We start from the raw sequence: 16,201 nt of genomic DNA, 5'->3' as shown, positions 1-16,201 counted from the left end.
GCACGGAACATAAGATTGTCTTTTCTATATTTTATAGTGTTTACATTTTAATTATCAGGATTTTGCTCGCAACTCGATGAAATTTGTTGATGGTGTACTGGCATGGAACACTAGCCCGACTTTTTCCACAGTCTTTAACAAGTTTTTGCTTTGATATCATACATATCAAGCGCACTATTTGTATTCATTTATCAATATTCTTCCGGATAATAAAGGTAAATAGGCGAAATGCAAATGGAATTTTTCAAAACAACTTACTTTCGGTTTTGTCGTGGCATAGGCGGTCTCTCTGCATACCATTTTTTTTTTTTTTTTTTTTTTTTTTTTTTTTTTTGATGCACAGGCAGGCTCTCTGCATTACACACAGAGAGTCTCTAGGCTAATGACTATCTGGAAACATTATAGAGTATTTAATTTGGTGTGTTTATCTGACTTTTAATAACTGTCAACCCGTTTATAGCAAAGAACCGCCGGTTCCGACGCATATTCGCAAAGAGTCCGCCAATATGGATATGCACCGTGCAATTGTGTATTAGATTTTAGTAACTATTTGAAATTCAATTAATTTTTATGCAACTTCTGTGGACAAGACATTTTGATTAACGATTTACAGCTGATTTCGAGATCAGAATATATAATTATACATAATAAACAATTACGTATAAGGACGGTCCGACCAAGTACATAAATATGCCTTTAAGCTTTATAATGTTCTTAACAGTTGGTGTAAAGTCAAGTCAAGTCAAAGTTTATTCGGCAAAAACATATACATGTTCATCGCCAGTTACAATATGGCGGTACATACACATATTACAGAAAAGTATGAGTCATATATGGTATGAGTGGAATGTACAATCAATTATAAACATATTAAGCATTATGAATAAATATACAAACAAGCAAGAACATTTCATTCATTACAATACTATTAGCAAAAAAGTAGCTACCCAACTGCTTCATTTCTTTTAAGCGTTGCGAAGTAAATGTATTTTCCTAAATTTAGAAGCTTACTTCTTTGAGTTAAGCTCATAATAGATTTGAATTTATGAACACTAGGCCATACACAGTAATATTTTGGCAAATACTGTTTCCTTAAATCATAATAAAAAGGACAAACCAATACGAAATGATATTCATTTTCAATTTGTTGCATATTACATTTTGTACATAATCGCTGACTCCTCTCAATATTTCTGTATCTTCCTTCTTCAACTGCCAACTTATGCGCAGAGCATCTGAATCTAGATAAAGCTGTTCTATATTTTATGTTATCAATATATGATAAGTATTTTTCTTGACAAAAATCATTTTTAAAGACATTATAACTTTCTAATTTTGAAAATGTACTAAGTTCTGAATGCCACTGCTGTAAATAATGATCAAATATTCTTTGTATTACTGCATTTATTTGAACAATACTAATATTATTATGATTCCATAAGTAGGAAAATCCTAGATCAGACAGCAAACTTTTCACATTTTTTGACCAACTATTCACTAATATTCCATTAGCATTGGTTAAAAACATCAATTTATGTAATAAAGAGTTTTGAGATTTCGTAATCCTGTACCAATACTTAATAATTCTAACTTTACGCAGGACTGACAAAGGAAATCTGCCAAATTCACCAAAAACTGCTGAAGTCGTTGTCTGTTGTCGTACACCGAGAATCTGTTTCAAAAATTTGAGGTGAATTTTTTCTATATCAGGTGCTTTATGAAATCCCCAAATCTCTGATCCGTAAGACAGAATTGGTAAAATCATGCAATCAAAAAGTTTTACCTTTTCTTCAACATTCAAAGAAACTTTATCAAACAATGTATTCAAAGAATATAACGCCTTCAATGCTTGGTTAGACAATGATTTTTGAGCTTGAAAATAGTTTCCATTCGACGACAACGTAACACCTAAATATGTAAATACCTTAACAACTTTCAATTGTTCATTATTAAAATACAATTCTACATTCTCTAATCTGTTACCAGACTTAAACACCATAACGACTGTTTTATCAACATTTACAGTTATGCCCCATTTGTTACAATAAGTATGCAGTTGGTTAAGTAACAATTGTAGGCCTTCCTTAGAATATGAAAATAAAGCAGTATCGTCTGCAAACAATAAGAGGTATATTTGTAATTCATCCAAGGTGAAGGCCTCATTATTATCATTTTGCAAATTTTCATACATGTCATTTACGAAAAAAATAAACAAAAGAGGTGAGAGTGGAAGCAGAAGTAATCTGTTTATAGTTGATTTTACAAATTCGAACAATGAGCGAAAAAAATCTACTGACGATTATTAGATTAGATAATAATTACAAAAAAAATCAAACTGTCAAATTAATCCCCCCCAACGAACCAAATAAGTCATAAATTCAAACTGACGAAAAAGTAATGATTTTTTTTCTACCTATTCCACTGTTTTTTATTTTATTTTTATTATTGTTATCTTTTATATAGTATTAATTTTTAAAAATAACATATCTCTTGAAAATATTTCTTAGACACGCGAAAAGTATTTCATTTCAGCACTCTATTTTCTGAAATAATATTTTAGAAATAACACCTGCACAGAAAAGTTATTTTAACAGATTGCGAATCGGGATTAGACTCTTCCACGCGTTAGATACTAAATATTAAAAAATCAGTGAAACAGACTAGAATCGGGATCTATAGGATGTTGCCGCATATTTATAGATTCACCTACTGATAAACGGTACTGATCGCCGCAAACTGATAAAGTTTCTCCGTAATACACATCCACAATAGTGTCGAGGCACGGTGATGAAAAAGTCAATAATCTATCGACTTATCAGTGGCGTTGCAATTCCTTAGTAGTTGCTATTTTCACGCAGAATCATGAACACATTTTTTTTGAGCGTATTGAACCTAGTTATTGGATTCAAGAATAGGTCACATGATCAAAACAAGTGTCGGTTTCAGAATCGATCACGTGATCAAATCAAGCGTCTTTATTATTCTTACGCTTAAGAAGATCTATTATAATTTATATTTATAATGCAGTTCACATACTGTTGTTGATATAAACTGTGTAGATTTATTTAATCATATCTGGATCGAAAATATAATTGCAAAATGCAATATGAAAGTTATGTTTGGTAAATACTTTGGAACTTGTTTTCTGTGTGTTGTCAGTTTGGTCATAAGCTCGACAAGAAAATTGAAAGACGGTTTGTTAAATCTGGGGGCATTGCCCCCAGAAATCATTTCTATGTTATCAAAACCAGACAGTAAGACATCTATAAACAACACTGGTATTCAAATATCAATGGCTCCAGCAGATTATCCTTATGTAGTAAATATAATATAAACATGAATTTAAACAGGAACAATATCTAAACTACCAGATACTGAATAAATGAAAAGAAATTTAGAATATAACTGACCAAAGTTAGACTCTCTTCTCACAACATTGCGATCGAGACAGACAGACATCATGGAATTCCTCAGGAAGAACAGATATGTCCAAACTGTACAATGAATGTCATAGAAAATGAATTCCAGCTTTTACTAATTTGTCAGAAGTACAATGACATGAAACGAAAATATTTCAAAGCATATTATTGCAGATGGCCGAATATAAGAAAATTTGAAACATTAATGTCAAGCGAAAAATGGAAGGATTTATGCAATCTTTCTATATATTTTTATATTTTGCAATTAAAAAAAAGAACTTACTTTTTCATTTTTCTTTATTTTCCTATGCATGAGGTTCGAACACGTAGCTAATTTCTCGGTAAACTTGTTTTGCGTATATGTGATATTTTAGCGCGTTCATCCATCTTTTTCACACACTGTGCAATTGTATACATTTTTATTGTCTAGAAGTAGATGTACATATGCTGTTAAATGCAAGATACAATTTCTGTTCTGTACTGTACTGTTCTGTTCTATACAAATGATGTAGTTTATAGTCTAGACTGGTTTCATGAGATTCTCTTTTATTTAAGCAAATATATCATCAAACACATAACATAACACAACACTATAGATTGTTCTATTATACTAGTATAACACATCGTTACCGGGCTTGAATTGTGCAATGCACAACACGAGATGACGACACCCTAGTGGCGCAGTAATACAAATAGGTTTCTCTGGCGCATTGTTTGCAACAAAATCATATATACCTGCCATTGAAATACAAGCTTGATGTTAGATAAAATCTGATTTATATCATTTCTTTTTTATGTCAACGTTTTAATTACATAAACAAAGATATGATGTTAATTTAGCCTATTATTCTATTGAGACTATACAAATAGATTTCTGAAAAAGACGACAACAGATCAAAGAACAAGGAGGGACTGGTATACGTCTCTTTTTCCTGAAGGACGTTGACAGTGACGTAGTTAAACACTTGAGGCTGAAAGAGATCTGAAATAAAAAAAAATCCCAGCCATGATTTGGAACGGCAGCTATGTATACAATCGCAGGCAAAAAAAATGATAGGTCTACCAACTGCACCACGTGTCCTATCAAGAAGAAGTTACTGCATTATATTAAGAGGTAAATTATTGATGAAAACATTATACACCTGATTTACCATTGACACTAAGTCATATCCAAGAACGCACATTCCAGTTATCATAAAGGCACAATACGAGTCCTAAAATACACAAGAAATAAGAAAAACTCATAACTGACGAACGTTCCAAGAATGTTACAGAAAACAAAACTTTACATTGCATATCTGGGTTAGCCATGTTGTGTTGATATCCTCTCTCAGCCGTAGTCAGTTGCCTGCCTTAATGTTAAGTGTTTGCTTGTTACGATTCATAATTAAAGTGCACGAACCGTTCTCAGTAGACGGTATCGAGGTAACTGAACGCGATTAGGCTCAGTCCGAGGGTATAGATCCCTTTTGTTCTTGCTTTTTATCTTTATTACAGTTCTTAACTATTCATATAGAAACGCCATGACTTCCTTCACAACCAGTGCAAATTATGACGAATCTTCATATATTTGAAAACAACACAAAATCAGGTGTTTCATGTTCTGGGACTTCTTTGTAAGAAGAGCTGGTAGTGCTTAATATTTGTTTTAGGTGCAGGTCATTGTCTATAGCTGTTGTAGGTGTAGCTGGTTGTCAGTAACTGTTGCAGATCGAACTGATTGTCATAAGCTGTTGTAGGTGTAGCTGGTTGTCAGCAGCTGTTGCAGATCGAACTGATTGTCATAAGTTGTTGTAGGTGGAGCCGATTATCAGCCGCTGTTGTAGGTGGGCTGATCGTCAGCAGCTGTTGTAGGTGGGCTGATTGTCAGCAGCTGTTGTAGGTGGGCTGATTGAAGTTTTTAAGGTGAAACTGATTGTCAATTGTTGTTATATCGCACTGGTGGTCAGTAGTTATTGTAGTGGAGCCCGTCAATATGATGGTCAATAGTTGTTAAAGATGGAGCACGTTGGGAGGAGATGGTTATTAGTAGTTGTAAAAACATTTTTTGTACAAGTTTGTAATATTATTACAATTTAGCATACATTTTCAAATAAGGTCTGCACAGTGCATTTCTGTCTTTACAGACGATGTAGTATGTATTTATATTGTGTGGATGTAAAAACGTTTGTCACATGTTTTGGGTGATTTCTTTTCTTGCAAAAACACTACTGTTTTAGTCCGCCAACCGCAGAGTATTTTCAGCTTTTTATCAATAGTCAACTAACTTCAGACTGAGCTTCAGCTCTACAGAATGATGTGCATAATGTTCACGTCGTTACCCTATATGTATACGGCAACTGTAAATTCTAGAACACGACGAAGATTACTTGAAAAATATATACATATCACAGTTTAGCTTCCTCTTTATTGTAAGTTACTTCAATTTCTATATCTTCTGTGGCTGCCTGGTTGTCGTATCCAGTTTTCATTAGATTTTTCTGATTTTTGTTTGAACAGCAACAAGAACAACTGGCTGTGATCTCTTTATTAAACGCTGGCGACACCGGTATATATGAACAGCATTTCACACGTCTAAAACACTTAGTAACGTACGGGTACTCGTACATTTCAATAGATTGATTTGGATCTATACCATCTGACCTGATAAGGAGATTCTTACGCCATGACAATATCCCTCTTTCTTCATCTGTCCCTGTAAGCACAGTTGTTTTTGTATAAAAATAGCAACTATTGTCTTTCGGTTAAATGATGCAAGCTAAGGACTGTCGAGTCTAAGGTATGTGAGTACTGAACATAGCTTAATACGGGACAATAATAATACGTTTATTTAAAGGAGCAATCCAATATTTTCATAAAATTCATATTATTTTATTATTATTTTTTGAATTCGCTGTAGCATTAACTAAGTTTCATTCAGATTTCATGTTTGGCAGAACTCAGATACAGTTTCACTTATGAGAACAGAAACAGGTAGATACGAAAATTTTGAACTTGGAGACAATTAAATGTTGTGTCCGTTTTGCGATACACCCTTGAAACTAATCGAATGCCATGTGTGTTTTAGAATGTAAGATATATTACTTATAATCATTTTGTTTCACTATGCTCGACTTTCGCCAAAACATTTATTAGTTTCTATTATTCATGTGAGGAATATGGTAGGTGCTTATATAGAACAAGATAGCTGAGATCCAGGTTCACTTGTTAAACTGGGATACACAGAGTAAAATAGCAATAATGCAAAATAACAAACAAACAAACAGGTCTCCAAGATAAGCTGAAATTGTCATACCCGGTACAGTATTGTCCAACAGACAACCCACAAATCCACCCACAAACATTGCAGTGCCCAGTAGAACTTTTATTACTTGATTCAGTTCCTCATTACCTGAAGAAACATAGATTTTAATAGTAAAGTGTAATGTAATAAACATTGCAAGGAACGCGTACTAATCTTGAACGAGTACAAAACTTCACAAGGAACAGCTAAACTTTAAAACCCCAAGATCACAAGATTTAGTTTTCCACTTTTGCCTTCTGTGTATAAATTTCAGCACATTTGCTTTTTTTTCAACTGGTACTGCTTCCGGTTTAGGATTAACTCAATGCGGTAAGGGTTCACATTTAAAATAGTTTTACATGTAATAAGTATTTTCTCATGTATATAAGAAAGAATATCATCACATCAAATGTTGACATTACCTGTGTTGATTATATCCGCATTTGCTGGACTGTTTATGTACTGGGGGACCATCAAACCCAGAATAAGTGATACTCCCAAAATAGTGAGGTTCCTTGTAGAATCCAGGTCTATGAATTTTAACGTCGATATGCCCACAGCACTCACCATACCGAACAGAACAGTCAGTGTTCCTCCAATAATAGGATCTGGTATCAAAGTTAACACGGCCCCAAACTTCCCAATCACACCGCAGATTAATAGTATCACCCCAGCTGTCAGAAAAACTGCCCGACTCGCCACCTTAAAAGAATATAAATATCATAAAAGGACTGTTAAAAGCAAAAACCTATAAAAAGCATAGTCAAAACAAAATATGCTTACAGCTAACTATTGGCAGTAAATTTGCATATCGGGCAATGATTATTACACTGACGTACGTTACTTTTTTTGGATACCGGTCAAAGTACTGAAAAATGTAAGCGTAAGTAATGAAGATAAAGCCTTTCCTTCGTGCATTACTTAGAAGCATATTAATCTGAAATCTACTGAGCTGTGGTCTACATAATACCTTTGTTATTCCTATAGCTCCAATGTTTCCACTGTATGAGGTCGTACCATGGCCGGCCCCTACCAATCCTGACACTATACTGGAGAGGCCCTCCATGGCTATACCGCGGTTTATTGCATGTGGAGGTGGAGGAGGTGCCCCAGAGATACGAGCCGCGGCGTAATAATCTCCGATTGACTCTATAATGGAGGATATGGTAGCTGCCAGGAAAGCAACATAACCGGCGGCACTAACAGTTGGTGTTCCAAACTGAACTGAAGTATACAAAAGGTAAATTGATGGTCAACTTTCCCGACATAATGTATGATATAAAGCGTCATTAAGTCAATTATATGCACATAGGTTATTTATCGGGCCTCTTTTTGCGAGTAGTTCGAATCACTTATCCCTCCCAGCTGTGCTGGTGGGTTTGTGGGTTGTCTGTTGGACAATACTGTACCGGGTATGGAGACCTGTTTGTTTGTTAGTTAAAATGAGGAAACCATCAAGCTGGCTTATGGAAGATCGGTGGTTCTATCCAACTGTCCGTCCGTGTCTGAAACAAGGTCTGTAGGTGTATCTTGGGTCTTCCTCCACCCGTAGATGCACCTTGGGTCTTACTCCACCCGTAGGTGCACCTTGTGGGTTTCTACATCCGTAAGGACACCTTGGGCCTTCTTCCATCCGTAGGTGCACCTTGGGTCTTCCTTCACCCGTAGATGCACCTTGGGTCTTTCTCCATCCGTAGGTGCACATTGGGTCTTCCTACACCCGTAGGTGCACCTTGGGCCTTCTTCCATCTGTAGGTGCACCTTGGGTCTTCCTTCACCCGTAGATGCACCTTGGGTCTTCCTCCATCCGTAGGTGCACATTGGGTCTTCCTACACCCGTAGGTGCACCTTGGGTCTTCTTCCATCCGTAGGTGCACCTTGGGTCTTCCTTCACCCGTAGGTGCATCTTGGGTCTTCCTTCATCCGTAGGTTCACCTTTTGTCTTCCTACGCCCGTAGTTGCACCTTGGGTCTTCCTCCATCCGTAGGTGCACCTTGGGTCTTCCTCCACCCGTAGGTGCACCTTGGGTCTTCTTTCATCCGTAGGTTCACCTTTTGTCTTCCTACGCCCGTAGTTGCACCTTGGGTCTTCCTCCATCCGTAGGTGCACCTTGGGTCTTCCTACACCTGTAGGTGCACCTTGGGTCTTCTTCTACCCGTAGGTGCACTTTGGGTCTTCCTCCATCCGTAAGTGCACCTTGGGTCTTCCTCCACCCGTAGGTGCACCTTGGGTCTTCCTCCATCCGTAGGTGCACCTTGGGTCTTCTTCCACCCGTAGGTGCACCTTGGGTCTTCTTCCACCCGTAGGTGCACCTTGGGTCTTCTTCCACCCGTAGGTGCACCTTGGGTCTTCTTCCACCCGTAGGTGCACCTTGGGTCTTCTTCCACCCGTAGGTGCACCTTGGGTCTTCCTCCACCCGTAGGTGCACCTTGGGTCTTCCTCCACCCGCAGGTGCACATTGGGCCTTCCTTCACCATTAAAAGCTTTGAAGTCGCTTTACAACCTTCAACTGTGTCAGTGTTAAACCAAAACAAAATGTTTATTTAGGTTATAAATATTGCTTTATCATTGTTTTATTTACCTCTTACGGAAGAGTGTGTCCTGTTTATTGATAGTTTCCTTTTAAACACACTAATAAAATACATGTACAATATTCTTCAAAATACTCATTTGCGGGTTCCGCGGATTAAACCGTAGAAAGTCCACGGCAATGTTAGAAATAATATTTTTATATCATACGTACGTGGATATGGCCAATAAAACCACGGTGCTCGTTCTAGTACGTCAATGCGTGCGTCTGTCCGCGCCATGTAACTGAGTTCTGTTGAATTATTTGGAAAGACATCAGTAACAGTTAGTACTAAGCAGAACAACCAACTCACGCATATACTCAGTATCACCTGTAAGTAAATATGAAAAATACATCATAACTATTTTGTGCAGCACAAAACATACACACAGTCTCATATGGCTAAATCTCATCGAGAAAGCATGAAAAGAGTGTGTGACCATTCGCCGACTTTTGTAGGTTAGCTACTTATGAGATCCTTCTAGTTTAATCGATGAACAGCGTGACAATACATTGATACTCTCAAATACATGTCCGAGAAAAAAACATAAAGAAAGTATGCCTATAGAAGTATTACTTGAACAAGGAAGATCGCATGTTATCAATACAGTTTATCAGTTGAGCAGTCATGGTACACGTGTGACGAAAGCCTGATTTGTCTTGCTGCACTTATGCTACAGTTAAAGTACCCTAATATAAAACAATATGATAAATCAAGCAAAAACCAAGTCTATAATTTGGGATAAAATTGTGTCCAGACCAGTTACAATATTTTAAAACATATACATACTGCTACCATATTTAGTATTTTGTCTAAATTTATTCTAAATTGCAATGAACTTCTGATAAACCAGTAAAATATACAATTACCGGAAATAGCTGAAATATTGGATACCCAACTATATGAAAATGACGCTTTGCCGACCATGCTGGGAGGGGCAGTTTTAACTTGCCAAGATACAGTGTGAACAATAGTGTCAAACACATTGCACTGAAAAAATAAAGATACGTATATTGTGCTAAATTACATTTATTTCCCCTAGGCTCCTCAGTCTATTTTACCTAGATACAAAGTGTGAGCATGACACGTCAGTTTTCAATGTTCCTCGCTGTGCATCTACTTTAATGCCCATGTTCAAATAAAATAATAACATGTATCATAAATTCAGTGCATGTTATATTTGCCCCCATTGAACTTGTAAACGAGACGGTAAGAAATGTATATATATATGTACTTCATATCCAAACATCCTGAAATAATTCGGTGAATATTATACAACCCTTCCTCATGAACATAACATATAAATACTCGTTGAAAGTTATCAATTACCTTTAATTTTATCAACTCCATAAGACACTTATATTGTTGTCAAAAGTTTTGTACAAATGGAATTTGATAGAAACTTAAACGCAATAACCTATGTCCGATGAATGTTTAAAGGAAAGAAAATATGACATTATTTCTCACTTACAAAAATGCAACACCCCAGTGAATTTTATTGAAATCAATGACAACACTGGTAAGTGATAAGCCAATCAGCGATATTGTAGGAGCAATGGTCAGAGGTCCAATAAACTGCAGCAAGATACCTATCATCCCAGTACAACCAAGCACGAGCTGTGTGATTTACGCGATGACTAAATTGCCTTGGATCTGAAAACGGTGAGAAAACATGTCGCTGTCTTCGCAAGTTAGCTTGCACACACATGGAGTACAAAATCTGAATTAGATACGTGAAATGAAATGGACAGGTGTTCTGTTGCAACAGATAACAGCTGCATTCTTCTCTCCTCAAATATTCACTGTAACATAAAGTTAAGAGTAAATTGTTATTCGGGATATCCAGTTTGAAAACAAAGTAAGAAAAATGAAAAAAAAAAAAACTTGCCATTGTTCACAACAGGCAAACTTCACTTTCAATTGTATAAGGTCAAAATAATGCGTCATTGTCTGTATGATTAAATGCTTCCAATAAAAAATGAAAATGAATATCCGAATAACACTGATTTCTTGACAAGTATTAGATAAGTGTGTTTTTGTTATGAACGAACATGCATCTTCACCTTCTATTTTCTATTGTTCTTATAAGTATTTGATTATAGTAAATCAATGTTTTTCATGCTGTTTCTGATAAATAGTGTTTGACTTGACAATTCGGAATATTTTATAGCAAGAGCATACTCGCGAATGTGTCTTTTAAACAATGCCATTCTTCGCTGAAATGAAGGTTCTTCTACAAATATATAGGCCCCGATTTTTGATCTCTCCTTAATCATGGTAATGTACTTAATTGATACTAAAATATATATTTCAACAAGTTACCTCTCTCATTCTGCTTTTCCAAATTTCGTCACTGTCTGTGCCATTTGATGTCGCACTGTCCCCTGAACACAATCATATTTTGATAAATAAACAGCAAGACAATAACTCACATCTTAGATATTGCCAGAAATATGATTATTTAAAACTAAGAGGGAATGTATCAGTTTATATATTTTTAGAAACTGATTGGTGTTTTATGATTAAAAAGGATGAAAATAATTATGAAAACTGGAAAGCAAACATTAAGGGCACTGTCAATTGTATGTATGCTTGATGCGTGATTTGGGACACTGCAAGCCTAATCGAACTGTGGGATGACCTATGACAGAGTTTCAAAATTATCTAGCTAATATTAAATATAGGATTTGATGTGTATTTGGTGTGCCTGTTCTTTTACATCTGAATGAAGGTTTTCATTATTTGGACCAAACTACTTTACACGATATCCATTATCAGAAAAGAATGACAGTGCCATAGGTCCCTTTATGGTCGCTGCTGCTTTTAGAATAGTTATATTTTCAACAGCTATTTCTCATTTTCAAAATTATATATTCCTGTCTATGTTACAAAAACGTAACCTCACCTGATCATTGTACACTTTACGTGTAATATTTGTCAAAAAGTCACAAATTTTAACGCGAGACTGTCTATTGATTTAAGACATAATGCTTACATAGATACTAGTATCTAAAAATTTAATTTGCCATTATGTTGAACATTACCTTGGAAACGAAGCACGTATACCAATTTGATCAAATATTACAATGTTAATGACGTTCTCATTTTAATTCGATTTTCAAAATTCTTTCAAGGCCTTCATTACTCTAAAAGCACCAAGCATACTAAATAAAAACCAGAGCTGCTTTTGAGAAAAGCGCATGTTTCCCACAACTGCCTAATCGTCTGAATAGAAATGTAGCTGAGTCAACCATGCACTAATACATGTATCACTGGCATCTGTGTACAGATCGGATGAGAAATTTCGACTTAAGAGTGCGGACAAGTGTATACAGACCGATTTTCGGTATAAATTCGGGTGCATAGGCCGACTTGGCTAGTTATCGAACTAGGCCGAGGACTTATTGGCAAACAAATTTTGTTCAAGTTTGGTAAAGATCGGGTGAGAAATATTCGACTTAGAGCGCTGACAAGATTTGTGACAGACAGACACACACACACGGACAGGAGTAAATCAATGTCTCTCACACCACTGTGTGGCGGGAGACATACATAGTGTTGCAATTCCTTTTAATGCCTTTTTATATATGTTTGGCTATATATGTTTGGCTATACTATATAGTATATGCGAGTACCTGGACATCTCCATCTGTCTACAGCCATCATTGCGACAATAGGTGCGACAAAAGCATGGGAGCCTCCCTGTATGATACCCAGTCTGAAATAGTACGAACGTTACACATTTAATAAACAGGTGTTCATTCATGGAAACCACTAGATTACGATATTGAAAATGTACAAATGAACCGTGCCATGTGAAAACCAACATAGTGCATTTGCGACCAGCATGGATCCAGACCAGCCTGCGCATCCGCGCAGTCTAGTCAGGATCCATGCTGTTTGCTTTCAAAGCCTATGGCAATTAGAGATACTGTTAGTGAACAGCATGGATCCTGACCAGACTGTGCGGATGCGCGGGCTGGTCTGGATCCATGCTGGTCGCAAATGCACTATATGTTGGTTTTCTCATGGCGCGGCTCAAATTACTACAAATGCATGCAGAAGAAAAGTTTGTTTCGTCTATTATGAACAAATTGAGTGAAGTTAATGAACTGATACATGATAAAATCGCATACAGCGTAACATATTTACAAGTGCAAAACAGTTATTCGGCCAAACTTTATATAGGCATTTAAAATTTCACAAGGTCCGTAAGAACAATCTGTTCACACAACGTGACGATAAATAATCCATTATGAATTTAGTCGGTTTTGCTACTAGCTCGGTCTACTTGATTAAAAATATTTTCGAATTGTAGCAATAGTACACTTGTTTACCCTATTTAAAATATTTAGTAAGGAAGGTTGCTATTGGACACGTGTTTACCTTATTCCATACATTGTCAGAGGATGGTAGCTATGGTACCCGTATTTACCCGATTCAAAACACTTTCTAAAGAAGGTAGCTATGGGACACGTGTTTACTTTATTCCATACATTGTCAGAGGATGACAGCTATGGTACACGTATTTACCTGATTCAAAACATTTTCTAAGAAAGGTAGCTATGGAACACGTGTTTACCTTATTCCATACATTGTCAGAGGATGGTAGCTATGGCACACATGTTTACCTAATTCCAAATTTTGTCTGAAGGACAGTAACGTCAGGACACATGTTTACCTGATTCCAAACATTTTCTCAGTATGGTAACTACGGGGCACATGTTTACCTAATTTCGAATACTTTCTGGAGGATGGTAACGTCGGCACATGTTTACCTGATTCCAAATATCGTCTGGAGGATGGTTGCAATGCCACACATGAACATTGTTATACTCAGCAGTGTAGATTTCACATCATTATTGTCTCCCACACAAATCAGTCCAGACAAAATAAACGGAATCGACAATGTTCCTCCAATACACATAATAGCTTGCTACAGAAAAGAGAGAAATTCTTGTATTATTATACATTGTGTCACTAAATTTTAACCGTGCATCATGGTCCTAATGATATCGGCTGAAAGGATTCGGCAGATAGATGGCACACAATAAGTCAAAATGACTGACCATTTCAAAAGGTATAATGCTATAATGAACAAAAACTTTTTTCTTCAAATTCACATTTGAACTGAACTTCCTATATTATTTTTGTCCTCTCATTTGAAAAAACACAGCCTATGATTTTATCTTATCACACTATTACTGGAAATATATACTTGTCCCACTTTTTATCTGCCATTTTCATTAATATCCAGCAAGCAGCCTAACTATGCACGCAGGAGGGTGATGTGATAGTATGTGTGTGAAATGTCCATGTCACTTACACAGGTCTGTGTAATTGTTGCAAAAGTTTTTGCCACTCTTCTGAGAGATTTTGATAAAACGCATCAAAATAACATTATCTGTCTTTTTATTATTATTTGAAAATCATTGAGATGTTGACAGCATTCTTTAACTTGAGGGCAGCTTGTAAGTTCAAAATTTGTTTTTTAAATCTGCTATACAGTATGATTATCAATTAATTTGTAGGGTTACTGTGGGTTTTTTTTTCGGAGCCCTAAGACTGATGGGCTTTTTAAGGGTGTGCCATTATCATGTGGCTTATGCCACACTTTCTAATGGCTAAACTTAGAATCAATTTAGACCTATGTACTATTTCAATAGTGGGCCATCAGGGTGTCATAGGAGTATGGCATTAATGATATACAAAACACAAATTTATATTTGAAAATATGAACAATTACTTTATAGTGTTTATATTAACATAAAATTGACACGTTTGTATGTATAAACAAATGTATTACTAATTGTTAGGTTTGAAATGAAAACGTAGTACATACCTAATACAAGTATAGCTAAGCACATTATAAATGTGAACTCCCACTAAAACTGGAATTTTTTTCTTAACAAATGACTGTAACACACGACATTTGATTGTATATTTTGCTCTATAAACATTTTTAACTGCTGCAGTATGCATATTCACACTGGAAAAAGTAAGTGATTTATATTGAAGTCCAATAAGACTTTTAAATTTATGGTAAAATCAATAAAACAGCTGTCCTTTTGAATGTATGCACGTTAAAAGCACTTCTTTCAATACTCCTCATGAACTTATACAGTTAGAACTATAAAGGGAGGTAATAGAACAATGGATTTAATGATACTTAGAAATATAAATGAGTAAACAGTACCGAAAAAAAAAAGATTTAATAAGAAATCATTATATTTAATGTTCATAAATAAAATGTGGTAACCACGCTATAAAAAGCCATTATGATCCTAAAAAAAAGCTGACAGCCTGTTTTTTCTATTATCATCATCCACATCATCATCAGCAGCAGCAGCAACATCATCATCATCATCATCATCATCATCATCCTTATCATCATTATTATTATTATTATTATTATTATTATTATTATTATTATTATTATTATTGTGGTATAACAATAAAGAATATATGATAAAACTGAAACGAGAGGTACTAACAATATAGTTGGAATAGTTACCTGTAAACCGAAAAGGAAACATAATGGAGGCGACGGCACATCTTCCACACCATATAGAACGGACCCCGGTTCTGTCGCGGAATTTGCACTGCCGTTTGTACTGTCCTTAACTTTGGTTTCCTCCATCTTTCAACACTATAAATTATAAAGTAACATAGAATGAAATCATATCCATTCAGTCAACAAAAAATGATATCAAATAAACCTCTACGTATATTCGTCTGTTTGAACGAGACTCTCAGGTATTGACAGAAAGACAATTAACATTGTATAACATGCATTACTTTACACAGTTTACGTATGAGTGAATCTGCCTTTAAAACCGTTTAAAATCAAACTGGCGTAGCAAGGATGATTAGAAAGTTGCGAACTGCACCCCTTCTCCTTTCGGCAAAGTTTGCAGTTTTATTGTTAT

At 35.7% G+C, this 16,201-nt stretch overlaps 1 pseudogene; it reads right to left on the bottom strand.

Annotated features, from left to right (window-relative positions):
- Positions 1–5,796: 5,796 nt before the first annotated feature.
- LOC123546356 (solute carrier family 23 member 2-like) lies at positions 5,797–16,158 on the bottom strand (annotated as a pseudogene).
- Between the last annotated feature and the right edge of the window lie 43 nt (positions 16,159–16,201).

Source organism: Mercenaria mercenaria, chromosome 9 (assembly GCF_021730395.1).
Source record: "Mercenaria mercenaria strain notata chromosome 9, MADL_Memer_1, whole genome shotgun sequence".
NCBI classification, from domain to species: Eukaryota; Metazoa; Mollusca; class Bivalvia; order Venerida; family Veneridae; genus Mercenaria; species Mercenaria mercenaria.
Note: the sequence above shows the minus strand (reverse complement) of the source record. Positions and strands in the feature narration are given on the sequence as shown.